The 24,213-nt window shown below is 38.6% G+C and overlaps 2 long non-coding RNA genes across 2 annotated transcripts in view; one reads left to right on the top strand and one right to left on the bottom strand.

The window, feature by feature from the left end:
• The window catches only part of LOC136881747 (uncharacterized), a 40,283-nt gene extending 39,451 nt beyond the window's left edge, over positions 1-832 (top strand). Inside the window, exon 5 of the long non-coding RNA XR_010861035.2 lies at positions 448-832. This is a non-coding gene — a long non-coding RNA (uncharacterized lncRNA). The remainder of the gene's footprint in view (positions 1-447) is intronic.
• Positions 833-841: 9 nt separating this feature from the next.
• LOC136881748 (uncharacterized) lies at positions 842-23,293 on the bottom strand. Its single transcript, XR_010861036.2, has 3 exons — positions 23,124-23,293; positions 4,354-4,556; positions 842-2,046 (listed from the first exon to the last, which is right to left on the bottom strand). It is a non-coding gene; the product is annotated as an uncharacterized lncRNA (long non-coding RNA).
• Positions 23,294-24,213: the final 920 nt, after the last annotated feature.

Genomic DNA, 24,213 nt, shown 5'->3' with positions numbered 1-24,213 from the left:
ACGGTTCGTGACCTCGCTGCTAGATGCGGGGGCGGGCGGGCGCTTCATTCTTTGCATTCGTAACTTGGTCGAATGACTGGAAACAGGCTGTTAATTTTTATAGTAGGCAATTGTGTGCATTATATTTACATACACACTTCCAGTTGTTGGCAGTACTGCTACGTTTAATGTTTTAATAAGGAGAACAGCTCATCGTTGCACCTGCAGAAACACCTGTGTGAAATGTTTCCACTTGAGATAACAAAAACCTAACTGTGCAATACCGAGAGTTACCTCAAAGAATTCTCACACATCGCACAGTAGTTTTTGTAGGTGCTTCAATGACGTATAGAGTACTGCTATTGCACAAGTGGGGGAGTAAAAGCGCTCTCTTCTTGTGCAATAGCAGTACTGTATTCGATGTCCCTAGTAATATTAATTTTTCCGATTTTTTTTTTTTTTGAACAGGAAAGTCCGTGATTCATAAAAGTTTCGACGCTGAACCTGGACACTTGAAATGAGGTGTTGGACTTAGGGTATATTTTTAAGCTGTTTTTCTGCTCGAAATGCATATTTTTCAGTAAAATTTCTTTATTTTTTGTAATTTTTCATAAATTTTGTAAAATATTTAAGGTTTTTTTTTTATAATTAATATTTTATTTTTGATGTAATTGTGAAAAAATAAAGAAAAAAAACTAAGTCCAAATTTCCATAATTTTGATTTTTGCACAATGGAAAACCTGAAATTTAAAAATCCTTTTTTTATTCATTTCAGTACAGGCATCTGAGCCAAAACTGTTCTTGCTTTATTATATGAAAAGGAAAGTATAAGGAATATATACATAAAAACAAGTCCTTTGTTCTTTCTATCCTTTATTACATAATTTTCTCAGTGTTACAATTCATGATCAAGGCTGAGCAAAGACCAACTCTTGGTTTTATCATATGTTAAGTATCCTAAACACAGAAGTTTACTTTTCGTAAAAATTTGCAGACAAAACAAATTGTTCTCTAAATACAGGAAAACTAACAGTTACAGTAGCAAATGTAAGATGGAAACAGTTTCCAGCTTCATATATTACAAACAGGTCACAATAAGTGAACACTAACAGAATAGCAAAACCACTAACAAATACCCTATTTGCAACCAGCATTATGAACCACATTTGAAGAGATACTCCTACAAACAGTATAGTATACTGGGATGCTAAAAAAATGTGTTATACAGGATTGTTCAGTTTAGTTGACCACATCAAATAACTTATGAACCATTCAAGATAACTTTCCACTTTCAGTAATGGCACTAACTTTGTGTTCTTAAATGGGACTACACATAGCCTTAAACCTGCAAATATTACAAATTAAATACAATGATTTTGAAATCAAAGAAGTACTGTACTTCACAAAAATACAATGGCAAATGAAGCATATTTGAATACATAATGTTCTCAAAGTACTTTTCTGATTTTCAAAATAATCAGTGCTGAATTTGTAGTGTTGTGTACAAAACAGTATATTTCTATTTTAAGAAGTTAGTACCATTGTTTCAAGATACTGACACTACAAAAAAGTTCTGTAAGTTTGATGAGCCTCTTTGAAGTTAAATCAAACAACTTATTTCTCCACCCTTATCTAGAAAAATAACTGAAAATATTCAACCATTTGCAACATTTTTGAAGAGATATCATCCTTATTAATTTAAAATATAATACATTACAAACAATCCAGCAATGAATAAAAACTGCTCCACAGTTACTCTTATTTTGCATTTAATTGTCAAAATAATGAACTGAAATTTACTGCACACAGCAACAATAGCATCAAAAAGTTACTTTAGGCCAATAAAGGCAAATATTTTTGCAGTGTTAACAGTTAAAATGCATTGTTATATCAAATGGTAATAAGAACACATGTCCATAAACTTTCTTGCAAAACTGTAGCCTACTTGTTTTCATGAATGCAAAATTAAGCCACTATTTTCTTGTCTTGGTTGCTGAACAATTTTGTAACTGCCATAGCAAATCTTCATCTCATCCATGTAGTACAGGAAAATGTAGCTCTCAGCAACTGCAAACAAAGAATTTTTATTTTTTTATTTGGACAACAATAAATTATCACTGGAATATTACTTTGTATATAATTCAGTATACATCCAAACTATCACACCAATGAGAAAGAAATCTATCAAGGTTCATTTATAGTTGGGCCCACATTTGAGCAGCAAAAGCAGTAAGTACAAAGTACGCTGCATTGTCATCGTTACCTCCATCTGTGGCATATCACCCTTTCATACAGGCTGAATGTTTAATCAAATATGTAGGCCTTTGCTGATTAGTCTATGGAGATAATCAAAACTTATAAAATAAAAATCCACCACAACAATAATCTCTTGACTAGTTCCACATTAATTCCCCTCCTTCAGACAAAACACTCTTGTTATGTGCCCCTTTCTATCCCCTCCAGATCATGCCACCCATGTAGGTCCTGCAGTCACAGATATACTAGACAGAGCAGCTGTTAGTACAGTAGGTGATTGTGAGTCAGCTGTGGGAAGTGGTACGCTCAAGATCTAACACATTATAATCTGTCCTTTTACATTCACATATAATTTTCCTCCTTTTTCCAGATTTGGACATAACAGTAATATACAGAATTTGTTAATTTCCTTCAAGTAAAAAATGGTCAGTTTTGTCCTATAACAATAGACAACTGACATAAGCCTATTTTAATAGTTCTTAAGTAATGCACAATTTCTGAAGTAGAAAGGACATTTTTAAGTTAAGACTGGTTGAAGATTTTACAATGAAGTGTACAAGTGCATATTTTCTCTAAGTCTGTAGATTTAAATCCCTGTGGGGGATACTGAAGGGGAAAGTATGTGTACAACACTCACACAAGGGAACATTCCACAAGTTATTTCCAACATCACTGGGGCCAAGATTCACTGAGTGTCTGCAAACCTGTTTACCTGTGTCCAACAGCTGAGGGACAACATTTTGGACATCAAATGTAATGCCAGGTGGGTTTTAGACTAATAGTTTCACTAGAAATATCTTTCTATAAATGTGAATTGTCACGGTGTGGGAAGGAGCACGTTATACCGGTTAGAAAAATGGTCATCCTCATGATTCGTATTGATGTGACACAGACAAATCAATGATTCCACCTAATCAATACCAATTTATTTGCTTTTGGCAAACTACAAACTGTAGTAAATGTTTTGTCTAGTGACTAGACATCAGCTAAGTTATTTGAATACCATAAGAATACCATAAAAACAATTAACATTGCTCAAACTGAAGGAATTTGTTATGGAAAGGGGAATAGGATGAAACGATGAAACTATGGTTTAAAAATTTTTAGCAGTTAAAATTGCTTATAGCTAAATATACTTTTGATGTCATACAATGCAGTTTTTCAAGTACTTATGTTGGCAGGGGTCTCATATTCTGGGAATGTGATTGGTTTTTATCTTCATATGGTGCTGGATCTTGTTTAAAAAAATGTTTTTTTAACTAAAAGTTATATCATGCGTGTCAACAACATTTATAACCTCATTAAAGGTTGCATTCCATGGAAGGATCTTAAGGATTGTTTGGCATTAGACTGTATTTTTAAGTTGGCTGGTAGTTTGCAACAATCTGTAACCAGGAAGAAATGGGAGACATATTTATGTTGTGGAAAAAAATAGTCTTTGTAATCGCTGTAAGAAAAATTTACCCCCCCCCCTCAACATCCAGAGTGTTATTTTCCCTTTACATTTCTAGAGAGTAGTCTTCCAGCTGTTGTCTCTGGCTTCTGTCTGGTGTTGTACTGCTGTGTGTGTGTGTGTGTGGAAACATGCTCATTATCACAGTGCAGCAAGGAAGTAGAGGAAGGTTGTGGGGGAGGGAGATTCTAGCTGAGAATTGGAGCATTCTAAATCGATTACATTGTTAGCTATGAAGTCATATTTTCTTCCTAGTATCATTAGGTAAATTAGGATATTATAATACAAGGGACTTTCGTGCTCTAGGATGTCATTTAAATTTGTCTTTCTTGAGGAGTTTGTCCAAATAAATGTGAATGTTTTCATTATTGCTCATTAATTTCCTTGTGTTCATTGTTGGTATTAGTAAATTAGTATCTATTAAATGGAATCTATTTTTTTTTTCTAGCTCCAGCTATTCCGTGACCAAAGCTAAAAGAAAAAGACACTGTAGTATGTTAATAGATGGCCATTAGCAAATTTAATCCCCACTTAACAGATGCTTACACACACCACCACCATTCTGTCATTAAAACAAGAACAGTTTCCTTTATGTACAAAATGGAACCATCTATTCAAGATATTAAAAGTAAAGAGCTACGAAGTGAAAATTGAACAACACAGACCTGTTTGAGGAAATTATTTCCCATCATAACTTGTTGCAAGTAACATGGTAAAGAGCATAAAAAACTTGAGACTACGGTGATTGAGCTTGTCAAGTATGGATGTAAAGTTTGTCAACACCAGGGCCTCTTCCAGTCTTCTCTGAGCTGCTTGATCTAGCAGAAATGGACAAAGCTGAACATTCCACCTTCAATATCCAGCTTACCTAGAAAATAGAAGAAACAACCAGTCAGTTATACGTATACATCTGACTCAAAAATACATGATGTGCAGTAGTAAACTCTCTTCCCAAAAGAAAACGATCCTCAGACAAGTATATAGGGTCTCAAACTCAGACCGTCCAATGGAGTTTTTAATCTTCCCGACTTAAGCAGCTGTACGGGAGGTGCGTGCATAGTTCTTGACTTTGCAACGAGCTGTTAATACAAGGAGACAGTTATTTTCGTATGTAAAAGTTACTTTAAGCAAGAGTCTGCTCAACACGTACGTGACGCGTTTGTTCAGCAGTCTACTGGCGAAGCATCACTTTCATGAGCTCAGATCCATGTAATTGTAAATAAATTTTAAATACATTTGAAACTATTGGCTCAGTGCTCAATAAAAAACATGCAGACATGAACAGTTTTTACACTGTTCAAAATCTACTGATCAAGCCACAAGAGTGAGATAACGTGAGTGGTATCTTGCATCACTGAATGATCATTTATTCAACCCACAGCTTGTGTTCTTTTCAGATGAGGCCTGGTTTCATCTTAATGTTCATATGAACAGTCCTAACTATCAGATGTGACAAGCTTTAACTGTTTCATTATATATAAAGTCAAGTAGCAAATATTTAAGAATAAATTATATTTAAGTGGTCTGCATATTCAATACATACATAATTCATTAAATCTAGTACATGTTTCTTCCCCTAAGGGACATCAGCTAAAATAAATTACAATATATCAGATATAAAAATTACATTACTAGATTGGAAAGAAATTAAAAACACTTGTACAAAAGGACATTTAAAATAAATTAGTAAACTTCATTAAAGTTACAAGTCATATAGTCAATAAAATTGGTTGAATTATTCATCAAACTCTTGATGATAAAGTTTGTGGGAACCAACAGTTGCAGTCATAAAATCTTAATATGATCGTTGTCATGTATGTATTGAATAGGCAGACCACTTAAATATAATATTTAAATTATATTTAAATATTCGCTACTTTGTCATAACTCACTATTGGTGAGCAGAAAATCCTAATGGTGCTAATGAAGTCCCTCATTATGACAGGGAGATTGGTGTTTTTTTCTGAGACAACAGTGCAGTGTGCGATTTTTTACTTGTGGGGTAAACAAAGTGTATCAAACAAATCCTCAAATACTGAAGGAACTGGAAGAGAACATTACAAATTAAATCAGAAACATTTCAGTGTCTGCCAGAATTTCATTATCAGATACAATGCCTGTATAACCCAGGAAGGACAACACTTCGAACATCTTTTACAAGGTAAGATTTCGTATGAAATTGTATATATGCTTAAAGCACGGCAGCCGCGCACGACAAGTTTGGCTGAGGCAGCTGCCATAGCGCAGTATACAAACACCGTGTGCTCGGTCTGAGTCTGTATGAGAGACCCTGTACTATCTAAACAGTGTAGTCTGCAATTCATTCTACAAAATTAGGAACTTAGACAAGCTCACAAAGTAAGTTCAGCATATTCTTGATCTGCACAAAAGTCTCAACTAAAAATTCTCCAGAACTACATTTTCTGTTTATTTAACGTATCTACTAATGCTGCTAGGTTCTATTTAGTGCCAGAGAAACTTATCCCGAAGAGAATTCTTAGTTCTTCCACGTTTCTTACCTAAAAGAAACCTTTTAGAGATGAACTTATCACATTATCTGTCTGGTATAAGTCATCCTATTTTAAGTGTGACTACAATTAATTCAAAACCATTCCTACTGTCCAAAACAGTTTAAGCTTTTCTGATTTGTTCCAGCTACAAATCAGAATGTCAGGGACCTCTAAAAATAAACATTTTGTTTTATGTCAAATGGGTACTGTAAACTTCACAAGAATTTGAAAGAAGGAAGGGAAGTCACAGAACAGCTGTGCAGAACAATTACTTTAATAAGAATGATAAAACTCTGAACATTTTTTCATATGAAATCACAGAACTCAAGATTTTGGTAATAGTCAGAGAAAAGGCTAGGACAAGCAGCAGGACCTTCCTGGACAGTATTACAGAATTTTAGAAAGGGAGAGGAAAAAGGAATTTAAGCGTTTTGGGTAAATCAGGTGAACTCTTAGCAGATTCCATGGAATTGCTGGACAGAAGAAATATTTTGAAAATCTTCTGAATGTGAAAGGAAATCTTTCTGTTTTAGTCTCAAATGAGTTTGTGAGGAGAAAAATAACACTAAGGAAGTGGAGAAGATGGTAATCTACATTTGCTTTATGCAAATTAGACCTGAGGTAGTTGAATATAATGGGAAATCAGAGATGAAAATTTTTACCATTCACTTTAGATTGGACTGAGATTGTCTTATTGTGATGACAGGATAGGAAAGGGCTGGGAATGGGAAGACAGTGGCCATGGCCTTAAGATACAGCCCCAGCATTTGCCTGGTGTGAAAATGGGAAAGTACAGAAATATCTTCAGGACTGCCAACTGGGGTTTCAACCCATTATCTCCTAAATGGGAGAGATTAAATTGCTTCAAAGAGTAATACGAAGAGGGTGGATTCATAAGCACTCACACTATTGCATACTCTACACAATACTCATTTTTCCTCTATGTATAAGGTTGGTTCTCCAAATGTCAACTGCAGAAGCAGAATACTTTTGGCTGCTTTTTCTTTTGGCATGATTTCTACTGGTTACTGGTCTTCATAGAACAAAGGAATGAAAGTATAGGTTATAGATCTAACATAGCAGTGGCTCCAGGGAGCTTGCAATGCACTAAACAGGCTTGCCAATATTTAATAACCAGAATGAACAGTAATGAGCTACAAAATATTGGTCTGGACTGGTTAGGTCCTGCTAGCGACAAGACCATAAAACAAAGAAAATTATGGCATTTAGTTTCAGACTTTCTATTTTAATTGTTTTGTATATGAGGACTTTTCTTCAACCTCCAATCGCACACGTAAACAACCAGACAAATGGTGGGAACTGTTTGCGCATGTCCCCCGCAATCCACAACCAAAACCAACTTCATCATGCCATTGTGAACAGAGTTATTGGCACGGAAATAGAGTCGCTACGATTGACACTCCCACCAAATGCGAGTTGCGTAGTGTGATTAGTTTCCTTCAAGCAGAACGAAATGGTGCAGCTGACATTCACCGACGAGTGAGTTGGGTATACGGGCCAAACTGTATCAACGAAGGAGTTGTGCTTGAATGGTGCAGGAAGTTTAAAGAAGGTCGGACCGATGTCCACGACGAAGGTGGGGCACAGATGACACTGTTCAACATATTGACCAAGAGGTTCCCAAGTGTAAGCTAGTTGTGAGAAATTTCCAGTAGTTTTAAGGTCATCTGTTTACAAGATTGTAACAGATCACCTGCACTACAGGAAATTGTGTGGTCGATGGGTTCCAAAGATGATGTTTGTTGACAAAATTCACCAGATTGCAGCAGCATTGCGTTCCTCACCCGTTATGAGGCTGAAGGTGGCAATTTGAAGAAAATTTGACTGGCGATGAGAGCTGGGTTTGTTATGTTACCTCCAAAACAAAACAATCACGTCACACACACACACACACACACACACACACACACACACACACACACACACACACACACCAAACAAACCGAGAAGGTTTAATGACAAGATGATGGCTACAGTCTTTTGGGACCAAAAAAGGGTGTTGCTTGTTGAGTTTATGGAACGGGGGTCTACGATCAATGCAGCCGTTTATTGCCAGACTTGACAAATGCAGAGAGCCATACAGAACAAATGAAGAGGCATGCTGACATCTGGGATTCTCTTAATTCATGACAACGCTCGCCCTCACAGTGCTCATGTTATGCTACTTTGAGGAATTTGCATGGGACATTCTTGCCCATCCACCGTAGAGCCTCGCTTCATAGCTGAGTGACTTCCACTTCTTCCCGGGAGAGAAAAATTGGCTGGGAGGCAAGAGGTTCGAGGAGGATGAAGATCTTCAAACCAACATTCGTGTATCTTAACTCAAAGGCACCAACACTGTGCAGAGGGGATCGAAAAGCTTGTCCACAGGTGTACCAAATGCCTCAACCTTCATGGTGATGATGTTGAAAAGTAACCACATTTGTTGGGCAAAAGATCTTTCTAGGTCGACACCCCGAACAAATAGCATTTTTTTTAAAAACACACATTTGTACCTAATATTTGGTAAGTTAATTTGGCCACGTACATTTGTCTTTATTTATGATCCACCACAAGTTGGGGGGGGCGAAACAACCTTCGCAAGTATGAATACTTTTTGGGGCGCGGGTACGTTGGTCCCTGCAAAGTATCTAGAAAGTATCTCTCCTCTCTGCTACTTCAGGCCTCTTAAAACATTTTTCCACGATTCCAACATACGAAGCGAATACCAAAACTCCGCTGAAAAAAAAACCTGCATATTGTCAAGCTCTTGTTAATATTGTTGACTGTCAGCCATAATGCACTGTAAAAAGCTTCTGGCAACAAAATTTTACATTTTAATCACTTTGCATTTGAATATCAATTTACAATATTACAAATTGTTTTAAATAAAATAATAATAAAAACTACAATTATGCATAAATATATGCACTATAAAACAAGCCAATCAATTTCAAATGGTATCAATAGTGTATTTCTTATGGGCATATTATATCTTGAAAGAAAACTTGCATATACAGTATGCCAAAATCTGCCCTCTAGTAGTAAGATTAGCATGGAATGTTAGTAAAGTACCTTCTGATTGGATGAAAGCAATAACTGCACCTACCTATGAACAAGGGAACAGGAAGTATTGCAACCACTATCAAGGTATTTCATTGATCAGTATACCAAGTACAGATGGTGGTGATTGTATTAAGAGGAACTACAACTAGGCAACCATCCTCTATATAGCACTAATCAGAGAGGCAAAAAATGGAAGGGATCAGATACTTCAAAAAAGGAAGGTGTCGGCCAAAGAAAGACAAGGGTCACGAAGGGTGTGAAAATGAAAGACTCCCTAGGCTTCGGGAACCTAATACAGTCAGGGTCAGAAAAGAAGAGTTGACCAAGGGAGGTCGAATAGGATAGATGAAAGTGAGGAGCCTGGCACAAGTGGAAGCAATGCCAGGACTCAGCTGAGGGCCCCATGGTCACCAACCCACACTCCAAGTTCAGAGCCCATGGGGCCCCTTTTAGTCACCTATTATGATAAGACAGGGAATACTGTGTGTGTTATTCTACTGCCCCCACCCACAGGGTTTACCAAGTACAGAGCTTGACAGCTACAGTCTCTTAAGTGCGGCCAGAATCCAGTATTCGGGAGATAGTGGGTTCAAACCCGTCGGCAGCCCTGAAGATTGTTTTCCGTGGCTTTCTATTTTTATACTAGGAAAATGCTGGGTCTGTACCTTAATTACAGGGAGTCTAGAGATAATAATTTGGTCATTTTGGCAAAAAAATGTTATGGCTGAAATCTGAAGGATTGAGTTCCTTCTTTCTTGTCGTGAAGTTATTTTATTGAGTTCAAACAATTTATCACTTTAATAATGCTTTGTTTGCCAGTCTGCACATGGCAGAAATGGGCGTGGAGTCTGCTTTGCTTTCATTTTCCCGCCAATTATAACTTTACGTATTATTCCCATTTTTCTCCCATTATATTGTCAAATGCAACAAAATTTGTATGGTATATATCACAGCTATATTAGGAAACCTGTGTCTGGAATTTTTTCAAATAGTAGAAATCTTTAAATCTAAAATTTTAGAACAAAAATTATACAAATTTTAGTACAATATATCTCCTTGTATAAATTATGTACAGAAAAATCAATATACAGTGTTTTATAAAGAAGTATTATCTATGTAATTCCAAAATTTCATTAACATCTCAAATTTTATTTTAAAAATATAAATAAAACATTTCAAAAAATATTTTCAAATTTATTTCATTTTCTTTTTTCTTTTTTTTTCCTTCAGAAAAACTAACATTTCCTGCTGCAGTGAATTTTGAACAGCCCGATGCAGTCTTCAATGATGTAAGGGCTTTATGCCTAAAAAAAAGTGGACATAAACTTGCTTGTAAATTTGATCTAAGGAAGACAAATATGTCATTAACTACTCCAATAAATAAAAATTGGAGAACTTATATCTGCTTACCTAGAGCAATGTAAAATGGAACAGGTCACACGAGATATTAAAAGGGTGGTACTCTTTGTATTAAACAACAATCTGCAATCTGAAGGCAGCAACATCGTAGGCTTCATTCACCGTAATCATACTAAAAAGATAAGTTCTACAACAATCTGAACACAGGGTAACCCGAAGCTATATACAAAAGTATTCCTACGGGTCACCGGTGAACTGATCAAAACTAGCATGCCTCAATGCTTTACTTCAATATGAACACTATTTTTCCATTACTTATCAGAAATAAGCGACTAGGACATACGGTAGTTATTTACTCCGTAATATTGGAAAGTTCATGGCGACAGCAAAGAGTAACATGCTTCAGGACAAAGGGAGATCCGAACTGCAAGGACTGAAAATCCATGCATTAGTTAAACATATCTATCTCCAGACTATCCCTTTAAGGCCACACCTACTTCCTTCCCACTCCTAGCCCTTTCCTGTCCCATCATCGCCATAAGATCTATCTGTGTCCGTGAGATGTAAAGCAACTTGTAAAAAAGAAGTATACCAGGCAAGGTGTCCAATGGTAACTTTTTTTTTGGAAATGGGGGTCAGAAAGAAATCTGAATGAAAACCAGTGTGGTTTCAGATCAGCAGGTAGTTAAAACATGCTCCGATAGAAATAGACAGTAATGTTTAGCTTTCATAGATCCATAGAAAGTACACAGCAGACTTTAGCCATACTGAGGTTTGTAGGCCATCCAGAAATTAAGTTTCCCCATTTCTTTTCTTGCAAAGATTTTTAGCCAGAAAATATGAGCATGCGACAGATCTATGATGTAGCAATCATATACCAGCCAGACAACTCTTGCCTGGTGTCAGTAGCGCAGCAGCACTTGCTCAAAATGACAGCTTGTATTCTCTCTCCTGCCACCTGTGATGTTCGGTCTGTGATAAAGTTTCTGCAGGAGTTCAGCTGGGAGGTGTTTGATCATCCACCATATAATATAGTCCTGATCTTGCTCCCAGTGATTTGCATCTTTTATGCACCTCAAATTCCTGTCCTCCCCTCCCCGTTTTCACACGTATGAAGAGCTGAAGACTAACATCACATGCTGGTTCCATTCCTAGGCGGCAGACTTTATGACACCGGCATACACAAGTTCATCCCACGATATGTTGAGTGTCTCAATTCCGGTGGCAATTATGTCAAAAAATAGCCCCAACATTGCTGTATTGGGTTTCAGTAAGGTTTATTATGTAACTATATTGTCTTTTTTTTTTTTTTTTTTTTTTTAAAGAGACAAAATTTCTGGATGCCCCTCGTATTATGGGATTACGAGTAAATTATTACAAGTAAAATTAATTTAAGTTAACGATCAGGCTGCAGTGAGATTTGCTGGTAGAATGAGTTCTTGGTTCAAGGTACTTAACGTTGTTAGATTTGTTGAAAGGGGCCCTAACAGTCAGGTCACCAGCACCTCATAATAACCACTGGTAAAGCAGAACCATAGTGTTCTCCTACAGTGGTACTTTGTGTCCTCCGCCGCCTGCAAGCTCCGCAGCGCGCCCAGCATCAACTCTTCTAGATACGAGGTGTGGACTGCAGCGCGCTGACTATCGTGTGACGTCAGCCAGCGCGTATAAACTGGGCGACATCTCCACTCGAGGCATTCCGGTGTCCAGCGATCAGACTACACCGTATGTCAGACACGGAGGTACCCTCTTAAAAAAGTGTACTGAACAGGTGGACTAATTCTGATCGGGAGGTCTCACCTCAGGACATCTTCGCCTCAAGTTATCCTGCCTCCCGTATCACCGACATACATCCTGCCTAGCATTCTGCTACCACAAACTTTACTCAAAGTTCCCTTTATAATTCTCCAAACTACAGATAGTTATCAGCTATCACGAACATTCGTTTCTTCGAGCATCCTATCTTATCAAGATAAATATCGTTGTACATATAAAATCCAAGTATATAAATTGTACATATTTCTCAAACCATCAGTCAACTAGTTTATGTTATTTATCGTGTACAGCACTTCAAGCAGCAAGTCAAATTTCATTTATTTTTGTATATACTATGTGAATCTTTACAAACTAATAAACTTTTTTATGTTGTGCTTTGTATATCGTGATTCTTGTATACAACAGTACTACTCCTAGGTAACTCCGACGCATTCTGAATACAGGGAAACCAACACATTCCAGTGCAGCGTACAGCACCGGTGAGATACACATGATGGTACTAACCACAGACAATACAGACCCACGGTATTCCTCACATGGTGGTACTAATCACATGTAGTCTCATGGTTCTAAATTCATCATCTCTTGGTCGCCCCTTTTAGTCACCTCTTACAACAGGCGGGGGATACCATGGGTGTATTCTTCGTCTACATCCCCCACCAACAGGGGGTTGTGTGTTTGGTCTGCAAGAGCCATTTTATTTCGCTCAAGTCCGCTGGCAAGCCGGTTAGGAGCCCCCACCATCTGTCACCTAAAGTATCACCTCTCCCCCTGCTACTATAATGTTTTAGGTTTGTGGACAGCGGTCAGACAAGGCTGTAATCTTTCACCATTGTTTACAGTTTACATGGATCATCTGCTAAAAGAAAGCTGCAGAAAATGATTCATTTAGGTGAAAATATAGAAAGCAGTCTGGTCTATACGAACAACTTTATCTTTGCTGAAAGCTTTGTATGAAATTCCAAGATGTCAGATTCCACCAGGCAGGAACAATTGCAGGAGGGTAGTCGTTTCCTTCTTGCTGTATGTTTGCCTTCCTGCCAGTACACTCAGCCCCTCCCAATCTGCTGACCGAGAGGTCCACAGCTCCACAAACGATTGGCAAATCCAAGAAAAAACTTTGCCTATCATGCTAAAATCTTTGACTTCTACCAAAACATTTCTAGAGAGATTTCGTGCTTACACAGCTAGACAGCCAAACTCTTTACAATGTTCAGTACTATGTACCTTTGGAACAAATATTTTATAGAATGGAATTGTGCAAGTCAGATCCGTACTTCCATGTCTAGCTGAGACTAACCAGTGTGCACTAACTTGCACCAAAGAAAAATGAAGTCCGTTACAAATTATGACATCTAAACCTGCCCCGAATAAATGTAAAAAATACATTAGCATTTTAATAGATGATGCTAGTTGTTCGTAGGGGCCTACCATCTAGGTCACTGGCCTCTAACTGTACGAAATAAGACTAAATGTGTAGACAATTTAAATTCCAAAATTCAGAACTTGATTATAAAGAACTATGATTATGAATTTAAAACAATCAGTGGATCTGACCTACACTGCACCACCTTCCCCTAAACTAAAAACAATTGTACTACTGACCAGGGGGCTGCTTCCAAAGCACGATCCTGAATCGATGCTTGTCTGAAGGGGGTCCAAATTCCAGGTCAACGGCCCTTCAATGGTACGAAATGAAAGAACAAAAATGTCATTCATCCACTGACCAAAAAAAATGACATGAAGAATGAATGGATGGACATGAACCCCCCCCTCCAAAAAAAAAGAGGAAACAAACAAAATACAGTGGATCAGACTCAAAGATCATATATAATTGATTACTGACCAAGGGACCACTCAAAGCACAATGATGATGTCTAAAGGGGTGCAAAATCCATGTCTAAGGCCCCACAGAATGGTACATGTCGCGAGTAAAGTAGAACCATGGTACTTGTCATGTTGCGGTACTAATCGCAAGTAGCGAAGACTCATGGTGTTCCACACAAAACTGTACTACTCACAAGTAATGTACTTCGTACAGGTAACGCAGACCTATGGTGTTTCGCACACAATGGCGCCACTCATAGCCAATGCAAACCAATGTGTTTCCTCACCTAGGTGTACTAGGCACGGATGCCAGTCCCACGGGCTCCGTGGTGTTCCTCACATAGTGGATACTAATCAAAGGCAACGCAGACCCACGGTGTCGCTCATATAGTGGTACAACTCACAGGCTACGCTCACACCCGCGGTGTTGCTCACATGGGTACGACGCACGGGTACTGGAAAACACACAGGGGAACCAACTCTCTGCTGCTACTAATCACAAACCTATCTCGTACCGAATATAGTGGTACAACTCGCAAGTACAGGCAACCCATGGTGTTCCCCGCGTGATGGCACGAATCAAAAGCAGTTTCATGGTTCCAATTTAATCATCCCTTGGTCGCCCCTTTTAGTCGCCTCTCACGACAGGCAGGGGATACCGTGGGTGTATTCATCTGCGTCCCCCACCCACAGGGGGTAGCGTGTTTGGTCCGCGAGAGGTATTTTATTTCCCCTCAAGTCCGCCGGCAAGCCAGTTAGGACCCCCCTATCCGCCACCTGGGACGCGCCACGTGGGAGTATCACCTCTCCCCCTGCTACGCCTGCGTAGCAGGTTCGTGGATGGTATCTCTCACGTAGCAGTACTAATCACAAATAATGTAGGCTCACTGTGTTCCTCGCATTGTGGCCCTACTCACAACATAACTCAGACCTATGTTTCTCACATAATGGCACCACTCATAGGCAACGCACACCCATGGTGTTCCTCACATAGTGCGTACTATTCACAGGCAACATAGGCCCACGGTGTCGCTCATATACTGGTACTAATCACAAGCAACGCCCAGACCCAGGTTGTCCTGAGAACGCAGACCCCTGATGAGACATCCCAGCAATAGTAGCCCCTCTTGTCCTTGGGGTGTTTCAACCGAAGCTGGACAGAGGAGAGCCTCCCGTCATACTGGCAGATACACGGGTACTGTAAACCAATAGTGATCCACCACCAGACACACGGTATTCCGCTCATACTGTACTAATCAAGAAGAGTCGACTTATAGTATTCGCCATGTGATTGTAATAATCACAGGTAATCTCGTGGGTCAAAATTCAGCATCCCTTGGTCGCTCCTTATGATAGGGATACCGTGGGTGTATTCGTCTGTGTCCCCCCACCCACAGGAGGTTGTGTATTTGGCCTGAAGGACGTATTTCATTTTGCTCAAGTCCGCTGCAAGCCAGTCAGGAACCTCCCCCACCTAGGACACACCACGTGGAAGTTATCATCTCTTCACCTGCTATGACATCTAAGTAGGTTCGTAGAGTGCCACTTTAGTTTTATTTAATCTTTCGGGCTGTAACAGATCCATCAAACTACGTGTGTCATGGAAGTAGCCTGCTGGACAGTTTTCAGCAACTAACAGTGCTGCTCATAGTGTTGAGAAGCTGGTGGGGCAATTTCACAGACCAAGAGGAAAATTACTACAGACAAATGGGGAACATCCATTCCTCTTGCTCAAAACCTGCTGACAAATCAACTTACATTGGTCAGTACTGTAAGATAAACCAAAATAGAAATTCTGCCCTGTCATAGTGCTGCGATCTGTTTCTTCACACCGACAAGTGCGTTGCACAAAATAAAAATCACATGGAGAGTTATGTCAGGTTTACATGAAGAAATGATTTCTGCCAGTGGGTCATGGGAAACTTTTCTGATTAGACTTTTAGTCTGAAGAAAAGGAAGTACTGCATGACATACCGTCTTGTGTCATTTAAGACATCACCGCTGACTCAAAACTTAAAGCTCTCATCGGAAAAGAAACTGGAGTGCTGTTGAAGGGACCCGAAATGCCCTATCTCTGCAATGATAATCTGATGTACTTTTTCACAAAAACTATGACAAACACATGAAATTTGTGTGCATTTAGAATATGTACCTTGACTAGCTACTGAAGCATATATAATTAAAATTGTGCCTCAGATTTAATAAATATAATTTTTTTTAAAGTGTCAAATATAATAACTCTTTGCAGAACTTTACTTTTATTCAGGTGACTAGAAATTTGAAATTAAACAATTAGAAACCTTTGGTACATGTAGAACACTTGAATAAATAAACTGAAAGTTTCAATCTCCTACATTTGGTAGAAGCTGAGAAAAGGTACATTAAGTAATAAAGTAAACTTATGGGAAAACAGCCCCCAAGCCCAAGTCAGAGTGTCAAAATAAGCCTGCCCCATAACTTTGGTCATCCTCCTCCTCTTCAAACAGGTCTGCAAGTTCTTTTGACAACACTGTCATTTTCTGGCTTCCTTGGTTAAATTCTGGAACTTTCGGTCAGCATTTCAGAGTCTTTGTCGCAGTTCGACACCAGACACCAAAAATCAACTTTTCCAAAACTTTACATTTCCTTCCTTGAACGTGCCAGTGCATCAACTACTCCGAAGTGTAGGGTACAAATACCCACAAACACAGTCTTGGGAATCGGACTCCAGATGACATTGTTTACACTATCGTTTGGATTTTCTGTCCGCCTGTGCAGATATTTCTTCAGCAGACCAGGGTGTACTAAGTCCCTAAAAACAAGCTTTATAATTTCCACCACAGCAACAGGTAGACTGTGTGGATGGTTATACTTTTCCCAGTTATAAAACCACCCACCTCATTTGAGAAGTGCTACTTCTTGTTTCCAAATTTGGCCACCTATGGACCACATTGAGCTTTTTTCTCCTCCCAGAACCTCTTCATCCTTTCACTTCTAATCTTCCTTTCTCAGATATGACCAATTTGGGTCTACATTTTGGTGGCTTCTCCTGGAATGTTTTGATGCTATCCACTCAGCTTCTAAATTCTTTTCTGTTGTGAATCATATCCATTGTAAGTCCACTTTCTATTGCATCTCATTTTACCTCTTCCACCCACTCCGACGCTTTCAGTCCAGTGCTGTATTTTAATATTTTCTTAGCCATTTCTCATCCATTTTTAGATGTCCATAGAATTTTAGCCTTCGCTTTCGCATGGTGACAGATTTTTTGGTGTATTTGAGATTTTTTTCTAGCCCTCCACTCCCCATCAGCATTTTTCTGTGATCCTAAAATTTTAAGATTCTTCTATCCTTTTTTTTTCTTTCAAGTTTTTGAAGCTCATCCTTTTTATCCATTGTCAGGCTCTCTGAAGCATAGAGACCCTCTGGCTTTACCACTGTGCTGTCATGTAAATTACGCCTTGTAAGATATAGCTCTTTTGTTGATCTGTTCTGGATTAACCTGTAAGCTATTCGCCTCTTGATCAAATCCATTCCCTGAGATATTTAAATTTCTCAGTTCTTTTTACAGTCCCGTGCTTCACTTCTAAGTGTCTCTCCCCTGTATGTTCATATTCCATGCATTCCATTTTCTCAGCGATCTCATGTCCGGTATTCAGCATAATTTGGGTATTTTCTCAGTTGTGAGCCAAGAGGACAAGATCATCTGCAAAAGCCAAACACTTATTTCTAAGTTCTGTCCTTTCCTCCCTAAATGTATTCCCCTTATTCCTTTCACTTCCAAAGCTTTTTCCCCAGGTTCTAATAATTTTTTCTAGAACAGTGTTGAAGAGAACTGGTGATAGGCAGTCCCCTTGTCTGTCTGTTTTTATTTCAAATGGTTCAGAAATTTCACCAAAGAATTTGACTTTAGAGAAAGTTTCTGTCAGGGTTTGTTTTATTAATATTCTTGTTTTCGCTGTCAATTCCGAATTCCTCTAGGATGTTAGAGTCTGCCTGTCAAGTGAATCATATGCTTTCTTAAAATCAAATATTACCACTGTGTTCTGGCTTCTCAAAGCTCTTATTCTGAGAATGCTCTTCAGGTTAAATATTTGTTCTGTGCATGATCTTCCTTTTATAAATCAGCTTGGTATTCACCGAAGAGATGGTCTGCTTGTTCTTCAACTCTTCTCATTAGTACTTTAGCGAGTGTCTTGTGCAATTGTGGCTATAGTTATTGATGTTCATCCGGAGACCTTTCTTGTGCAGAGGGTGTATAAGAGCACACTTCCAATCATTGGGGATATTTTCATCTCTCCAGACTTCTATGACTGCGTGGATTACTTTTGTTGCAGTTTCTCCTCTGAACTTCCACATTTCTGCAATAATTCCATCTTCACCTGGTGCTTTGTTGTTTTTAAGCTTATTTATTATTTCTTTGATCTCTTCTAGACTGTGGCTTGGAATCTTTGTTATCTTTAGATAGATTTTTCATATCCAATCTTTCCATAGGTTCTGCACAATTCAGCAACATTTTGAAGTAATCTGCGAGAAATTGACAATTTTCTTTGTTCGTTACTACGCTACCATCCTCCCGCTGGAAACAAACTTGATGGCTGGTATCCCTGTAGTTCTTTGAAAGTTTTTTAAAATGCTCAAGTTTTCTTTCAAAACTCATCTATCTTATCAAACCATCTTCTATCATGCTACATTTGAAATACTCACACTGAAACCTTAGTGATAGGCCTAACTCCGTCAGCCATGATAGCTACCAGCTGACTACTTTTCATGCGTGAGCTATTTTTAATATTTTTAAAAATACTTCCACTTATACAAAAGTGATTTATATATCATTTTAAAGCCAAGATTCCAAAGTTAATTACAGATTAAAAATAAGAAAATTGATTTTGTGGCTCTGAATCTCCATTCTGGGTCCCCTTGATAAATATGTATGACTGGCAACGTGGTTAGAAGAGGTCACATCTTTCAGTCATTTTACCATGAAAAAGAATATACCCAGGGTCATTCCATGTCAACAGAAATTGGACTGTCCAACTGTAATTGCAAAGATTTGCAAGGCAGGTAATCTTCCTCAGAACCTACCCAAGAAGTTGGAAGTAAAAGGCATGACTGCAGAAAGAACGAAATATCTGTTGACAACATTCGAGAGTGCTGAACAGCGGAAACACAGGATTTGTTGTGCCAATGGCCAGGCGACCTTAAGGTGTTAATTCTAGATGGTTTGACACCGTCAATAGCAAATTTGAGACTGTCGGAAAGAGAGTAGCAAGACTGTGTTCGTAAAAGGAACACCCATGCGTAATTAAGAACATTCCAGAAAAATAAGCAACAATTCAGTTTTGTTATTACAGGAAACAAGATATGACTTAATATAAATTCTTCTACTGCTGTTCCCACTTGCTAGTATTGAGCCGCCACAAAAGTACAATGGTACAAAGCCAATAAAGCCAGCAAACCTTAAGGACTTTCTTGAGCTGCTTGAGTATGTCCCTCCAAGATATCACCAGTATTACAGAGAACCGACAGCTGGCAATGGCCAGGATGTGGCTGAGGAACCTTTCTCCATTGCATTAGAATATGGCCCATATGACTATTGTCCCATGAGGGAATGTTATGCCATATCCCAAAATAAGTCTGCAGCATATTTATATCTAATTTACTGGGCGAGTTGGCAGTGCGGTTAGGGGCGCGCGGCTGTGAGCTTGCATCCGGGAGATAGTGGGTTCGAATCTCACCGTCGGGAGTCCTGAAGATGGTTTTCAGTGTTTTCCCATTTTCACACCAGGCAAATGCTGGGGATGTACCTTAAGGCCACGGCCGCTTCCTTCCAACTCCTAGGTCTTTCCTATCTCATCGTCACCAGAAGACCTATCTGTATCAGTGCGACGTAAAGCCACTAGCAAAATATATATGTATCTAATTTACTGTATATAAGAGACTTTTTTGTATTGTATGATCATAAAATAGTTTGGTTATGAATCTAAGGTAAACTTATTTATAGCTAGGTCATGCAAAAGCCATTTTCTTCAGTTTCTATACTGCTATTTTTCCAAGCAACTTTCATTTTTAATACAGTTCTATTATATGCTATTGATAATTTAAAGGTACTACATTGAGATAAAATAATGAAAAAATATTTTTATGGTATAGTTTGTTTCCTGACATTTACAAAAGTTTATATTTATCTCTGTTCTAACAAAATGTTGGTTAGCCCGTTTTTGCAAGCACCCATTCATTAGCATATGTATATGTATTTCTTGTGTGTGCATGTGTGTGCCAAAGAAGTATTTTCATTTCTTCGGATTTGAAAACTTACGGTTCCGTAGTTTTAGTTCATTGTAATGATATATAACCCTGTACTACGAAATAAACTCAGGCAAAGAGGGACCCCATTTTCAATTTTTTTTATTCCACGGGGGCCCGGAGCTTCTTAGCTCTGCTACTGGTACTGTAACTTATACCGGTACCCCATTTTCCACAGATGTTCTCGAAATTCATTAAATTCTGTCTTAGAACTTCATAAAGTGATCAGTTTTTAAGCTAGAGGCTTCTGGTTTTCACGAAGATGATCGCCAAATTATCTAGTAGTCAAAATATGGTGTAAGTGCAGGATCCGCCCGCAACGGGCGAACGCAAAAAGCATAAGGGGCGAGCATAGGCTCCGCTGCTGCTCTTCGTGCGTCTATATGACGTCTGTGTGACGTATTTAGAAAGTTTAGATTTGCAATCATGGCGGCTAATTCGAAAGAACGTGTAGCGACAGCTAAAATATATAAATTATGGTCTGGTATATTTGGCTGTTTGAGACGACGTAACACAATTCACAGGCACTAGATTGGGTTAAGACTTCACTAGCTGGCTCGTAGAAAAAGGACATTAAAACGGTCCGATGCGTGGTAAAAACTTGACGAGTATGAGATACGTCCGGCAAGTACCGTCAAACGGGGTAACTTCGGCCACTGACGAATAGCAACACTTATTTTCTCCTGCCTCCTATACGGAAAAAGATGAACCACTTGCAACAACTAAAATGCATGTACAATAGAATGCTCTATCAACACTCAGTCCAAAGAACATTGGCAGGCTCATTTTTGAGTCAATCAATTTTTTTCGCAGCCCCGACTATTGTCTTGTTTGGTAACAGCAGAAAACAAACTGTTCTCCAGCCCCAGCATTCTATTCTCCATTTCAAAGGTTTATGGGGTCAAAATGTAAGTACGTCTGGTAACTGATCAACCTAATTTGATGCATTTTATTCAAATAGGTTTTTCAGGAAATAGTTTTGTGATAAAAGTTGTCCTCTTGCCAAGCCCAGAACGTACGGGAAAACATTACGCGGCCGCGGGTATTGTAATTACAATCCTGTTTACTTCAAGAATGCTTTAGAAGAGATTAATAAAGCTACAATAACAATAAACGGGGAAGTTTATCCCGACAGGGAGAGGAAAGACTGTTCCTATTTTCAATGATAAATAGACGGATATCAGATGACACAGACGATGCGCAATTAAGAACTTGATTGACGGCCCAGATATTGTCTATTTAGAAGACGGTGTATTATGAGAACAGTCTACAAGATTGCTTCTTTTCCGATCTCCTTTTCTCTCCATACTATTGGGCTTTATGATTTTCGTACTTTTTATTTATCTTTTTTACCATTACAAATAACTACGCAATGCAACACGTAATTTGTAATATAAAATGCTTGTACGCTTAGGCTAAATAAAATAGTCCATTCTTTGTGAAAAATGGGAATTTGATCACTATACTTCTGTTTCACTGCAAATCGTTTTAATGTGTTTGTGATTGTTGATACTGGGCGTTCTGCAGGTTTTAAAAAACATTCACAGAGGCCGAGGTAACACTATATCGAAGAAAACTTCGTTTCCTGAGTTATTTTTATGGAGGCCGAAGTTACCCCAAAACATGGGGTAACTCCGGCCACTCTTTCGATAATCATAATTCATTACTGAATAACAATTATAATTATGTTCATATTTAAAAATGAACAAACATGGCAGAACTTATATTAAATTTTTCAGAAAATTAGAGGAAATATTTCACATTTTAATTTTAAAAATACGAAAAAGTGGCCGAAGTTACCCCGTTTTACGGCACGAAGAGCATTGGTCTGGTTTGGTTAGGTCCGGCTAGTGGCAAAACCAAAACCATTGATCTGGGGACAAGCAAGACCCCAGGTTAGGGCCGCGAAGCGGCCAACAGGGCTCTAGCATCCCTCGAGAAAACTATTGTAATTAACGGTATCCCAAAACCACTGATAGTGGCAAGTTAGATTAAGTGCGACAGCATTGTTAATTGAGCGGCTGTCATGACTTCAAACTGTTTCAACAACCATTCGCGAATGAGGGATTATGAAGTACTTTACTGTCCTACACTATGACGCTGTTAAATCTTAATATGGAGCAGCGAATCAAAATTTAAAGAAATTTACGGGAATGGAAAATAGGCCTAACTGAAGTGCGATATTTAAACATTTAACTTTTAATGTAACGTACCCCTTCGCAATTTTTCCAGAAGGGAACGCATGGTTCCTTAAGTTTGAACGGGGCGAGAAAAGAGGGTAAAATGAATGTAATTACCCAAAGCACATACGCGTAGTATTTTTCCACACCAGATATAATTTATGTAAATATAACAATAAAACTACCCACTTCACAGCTATGGGAATATTTTAAGTTCCAAATGGATCAATTTGACAGAAACCTAGGCCTATTCCACGTTTCAATCTCATCACAGCGATAAGTTTATAACTAGGCAATATATTAGCTCAACTGCAAATCTAAGATTAACGTGGAGCGAAAGTTTACAGCCTTCAACAATTAACTTCAGATTATATTCAATCAATTATCTGACCACTTAAAATATTGTTAATCTGAGCACATGTATGGCCTTACCTGTTATCAACCTGTTACATTCTTGTTGCCAATACACTCGAAACCCACTTCTGCCACTTGCCGAGTTATACTGCGAAGCTGCAAACCAAGGACCAAAGAGAATGGGACTGTGACGTGACGTTTCTCCCAATGCCGCTCCTTGCGCCTGCGCCGGTAGCGTCTACGGGTCCAATTCACGGCCGGCTCACACCTTTCAAGCAGCTAGCTTGCGCGACGCATCAAATGGGCCGTGGTCCAACTCCTCAAGGTTTTATAAATAGCCGGGTGAGCGCTAAAGGTGTGACTTATATGCGCCATCTGTTGGCAATTAAGCAAACTAATGAAATTGCGGCAATTGCCGGCGATTTGAATTTCAATCGCGTTCTATTTCTTTGCCAATGTAAATTTTACTACGTTCTACTTCCTAGCGATTGGCATATACTCATTTTTTTATTTAAACTTATCACCTAGTACATCAACAGTTTCCAGATCCTACACGTTTTAATACTACACATGGATCTTACACGGATATTTATTTAAACTTATCACCTAGTACATCAACAGTTTCCAGATCCTACACGTTTTAATACTGCACATTGGTTTTCCGTGGTTTCCCATTTTCACACCAGGCAAATGCTGGGGCTGTACCTTACTTAAGGCCACGGCCGCTTCCTTCCAACTCCTAAGCCTTTCCTATCCTATCGTCGCCGTAAGACCTATCTGTGTCGGTGCGACGTAAAGCCCCTAGCAAAAAAAAAAAAAAATACTGCACATGAATCTTACACGGATATTTTTTCGATGTCAACACCATTAGGAATTATGTACATACCTAACCTCAATTTTTATTGATAACAACTTTCATAATAATAATTATTATAAATACGTTCAACAAGTAGCCTATATTAATAGTACTATGTACACAATGTATTTAATGCTATATTATGAAAAAATTAAAATCCATAGCCTGTTTCCAGTCATTCGACCGGGTCAGGAATGGATTGAATAAAGCCCTCATCTCAGTGGCGAGGATAGGTATTGTGCCGGCTGCCGAAGCCTGTCGCACTCTTCTGGGGCTATGATTAATGAATGACAGATGAAATGATATTGGAGG

The sequence above is a fragment of the Anabrus simplex genome, chromosome 10 (genome assembly GCF_040414725.1).
Source record: "Anabrus simplex isolate iqAnaSimp1 chromosome 10, ASM4041472v1, whole genome shotgun sequence".
NCBI classification, from domain to species: Eukaryota; Metazoa; Arthropoda; class Insecta; order Orthoptera; family Tettigoniidae; genus Anabrus; species Anabrus simplex.
The sequence above is the reverse complement of the archived record's forward strand: the minus strand, read 5'-3'. Positions and strand labels throughout refer to the sequence as shown.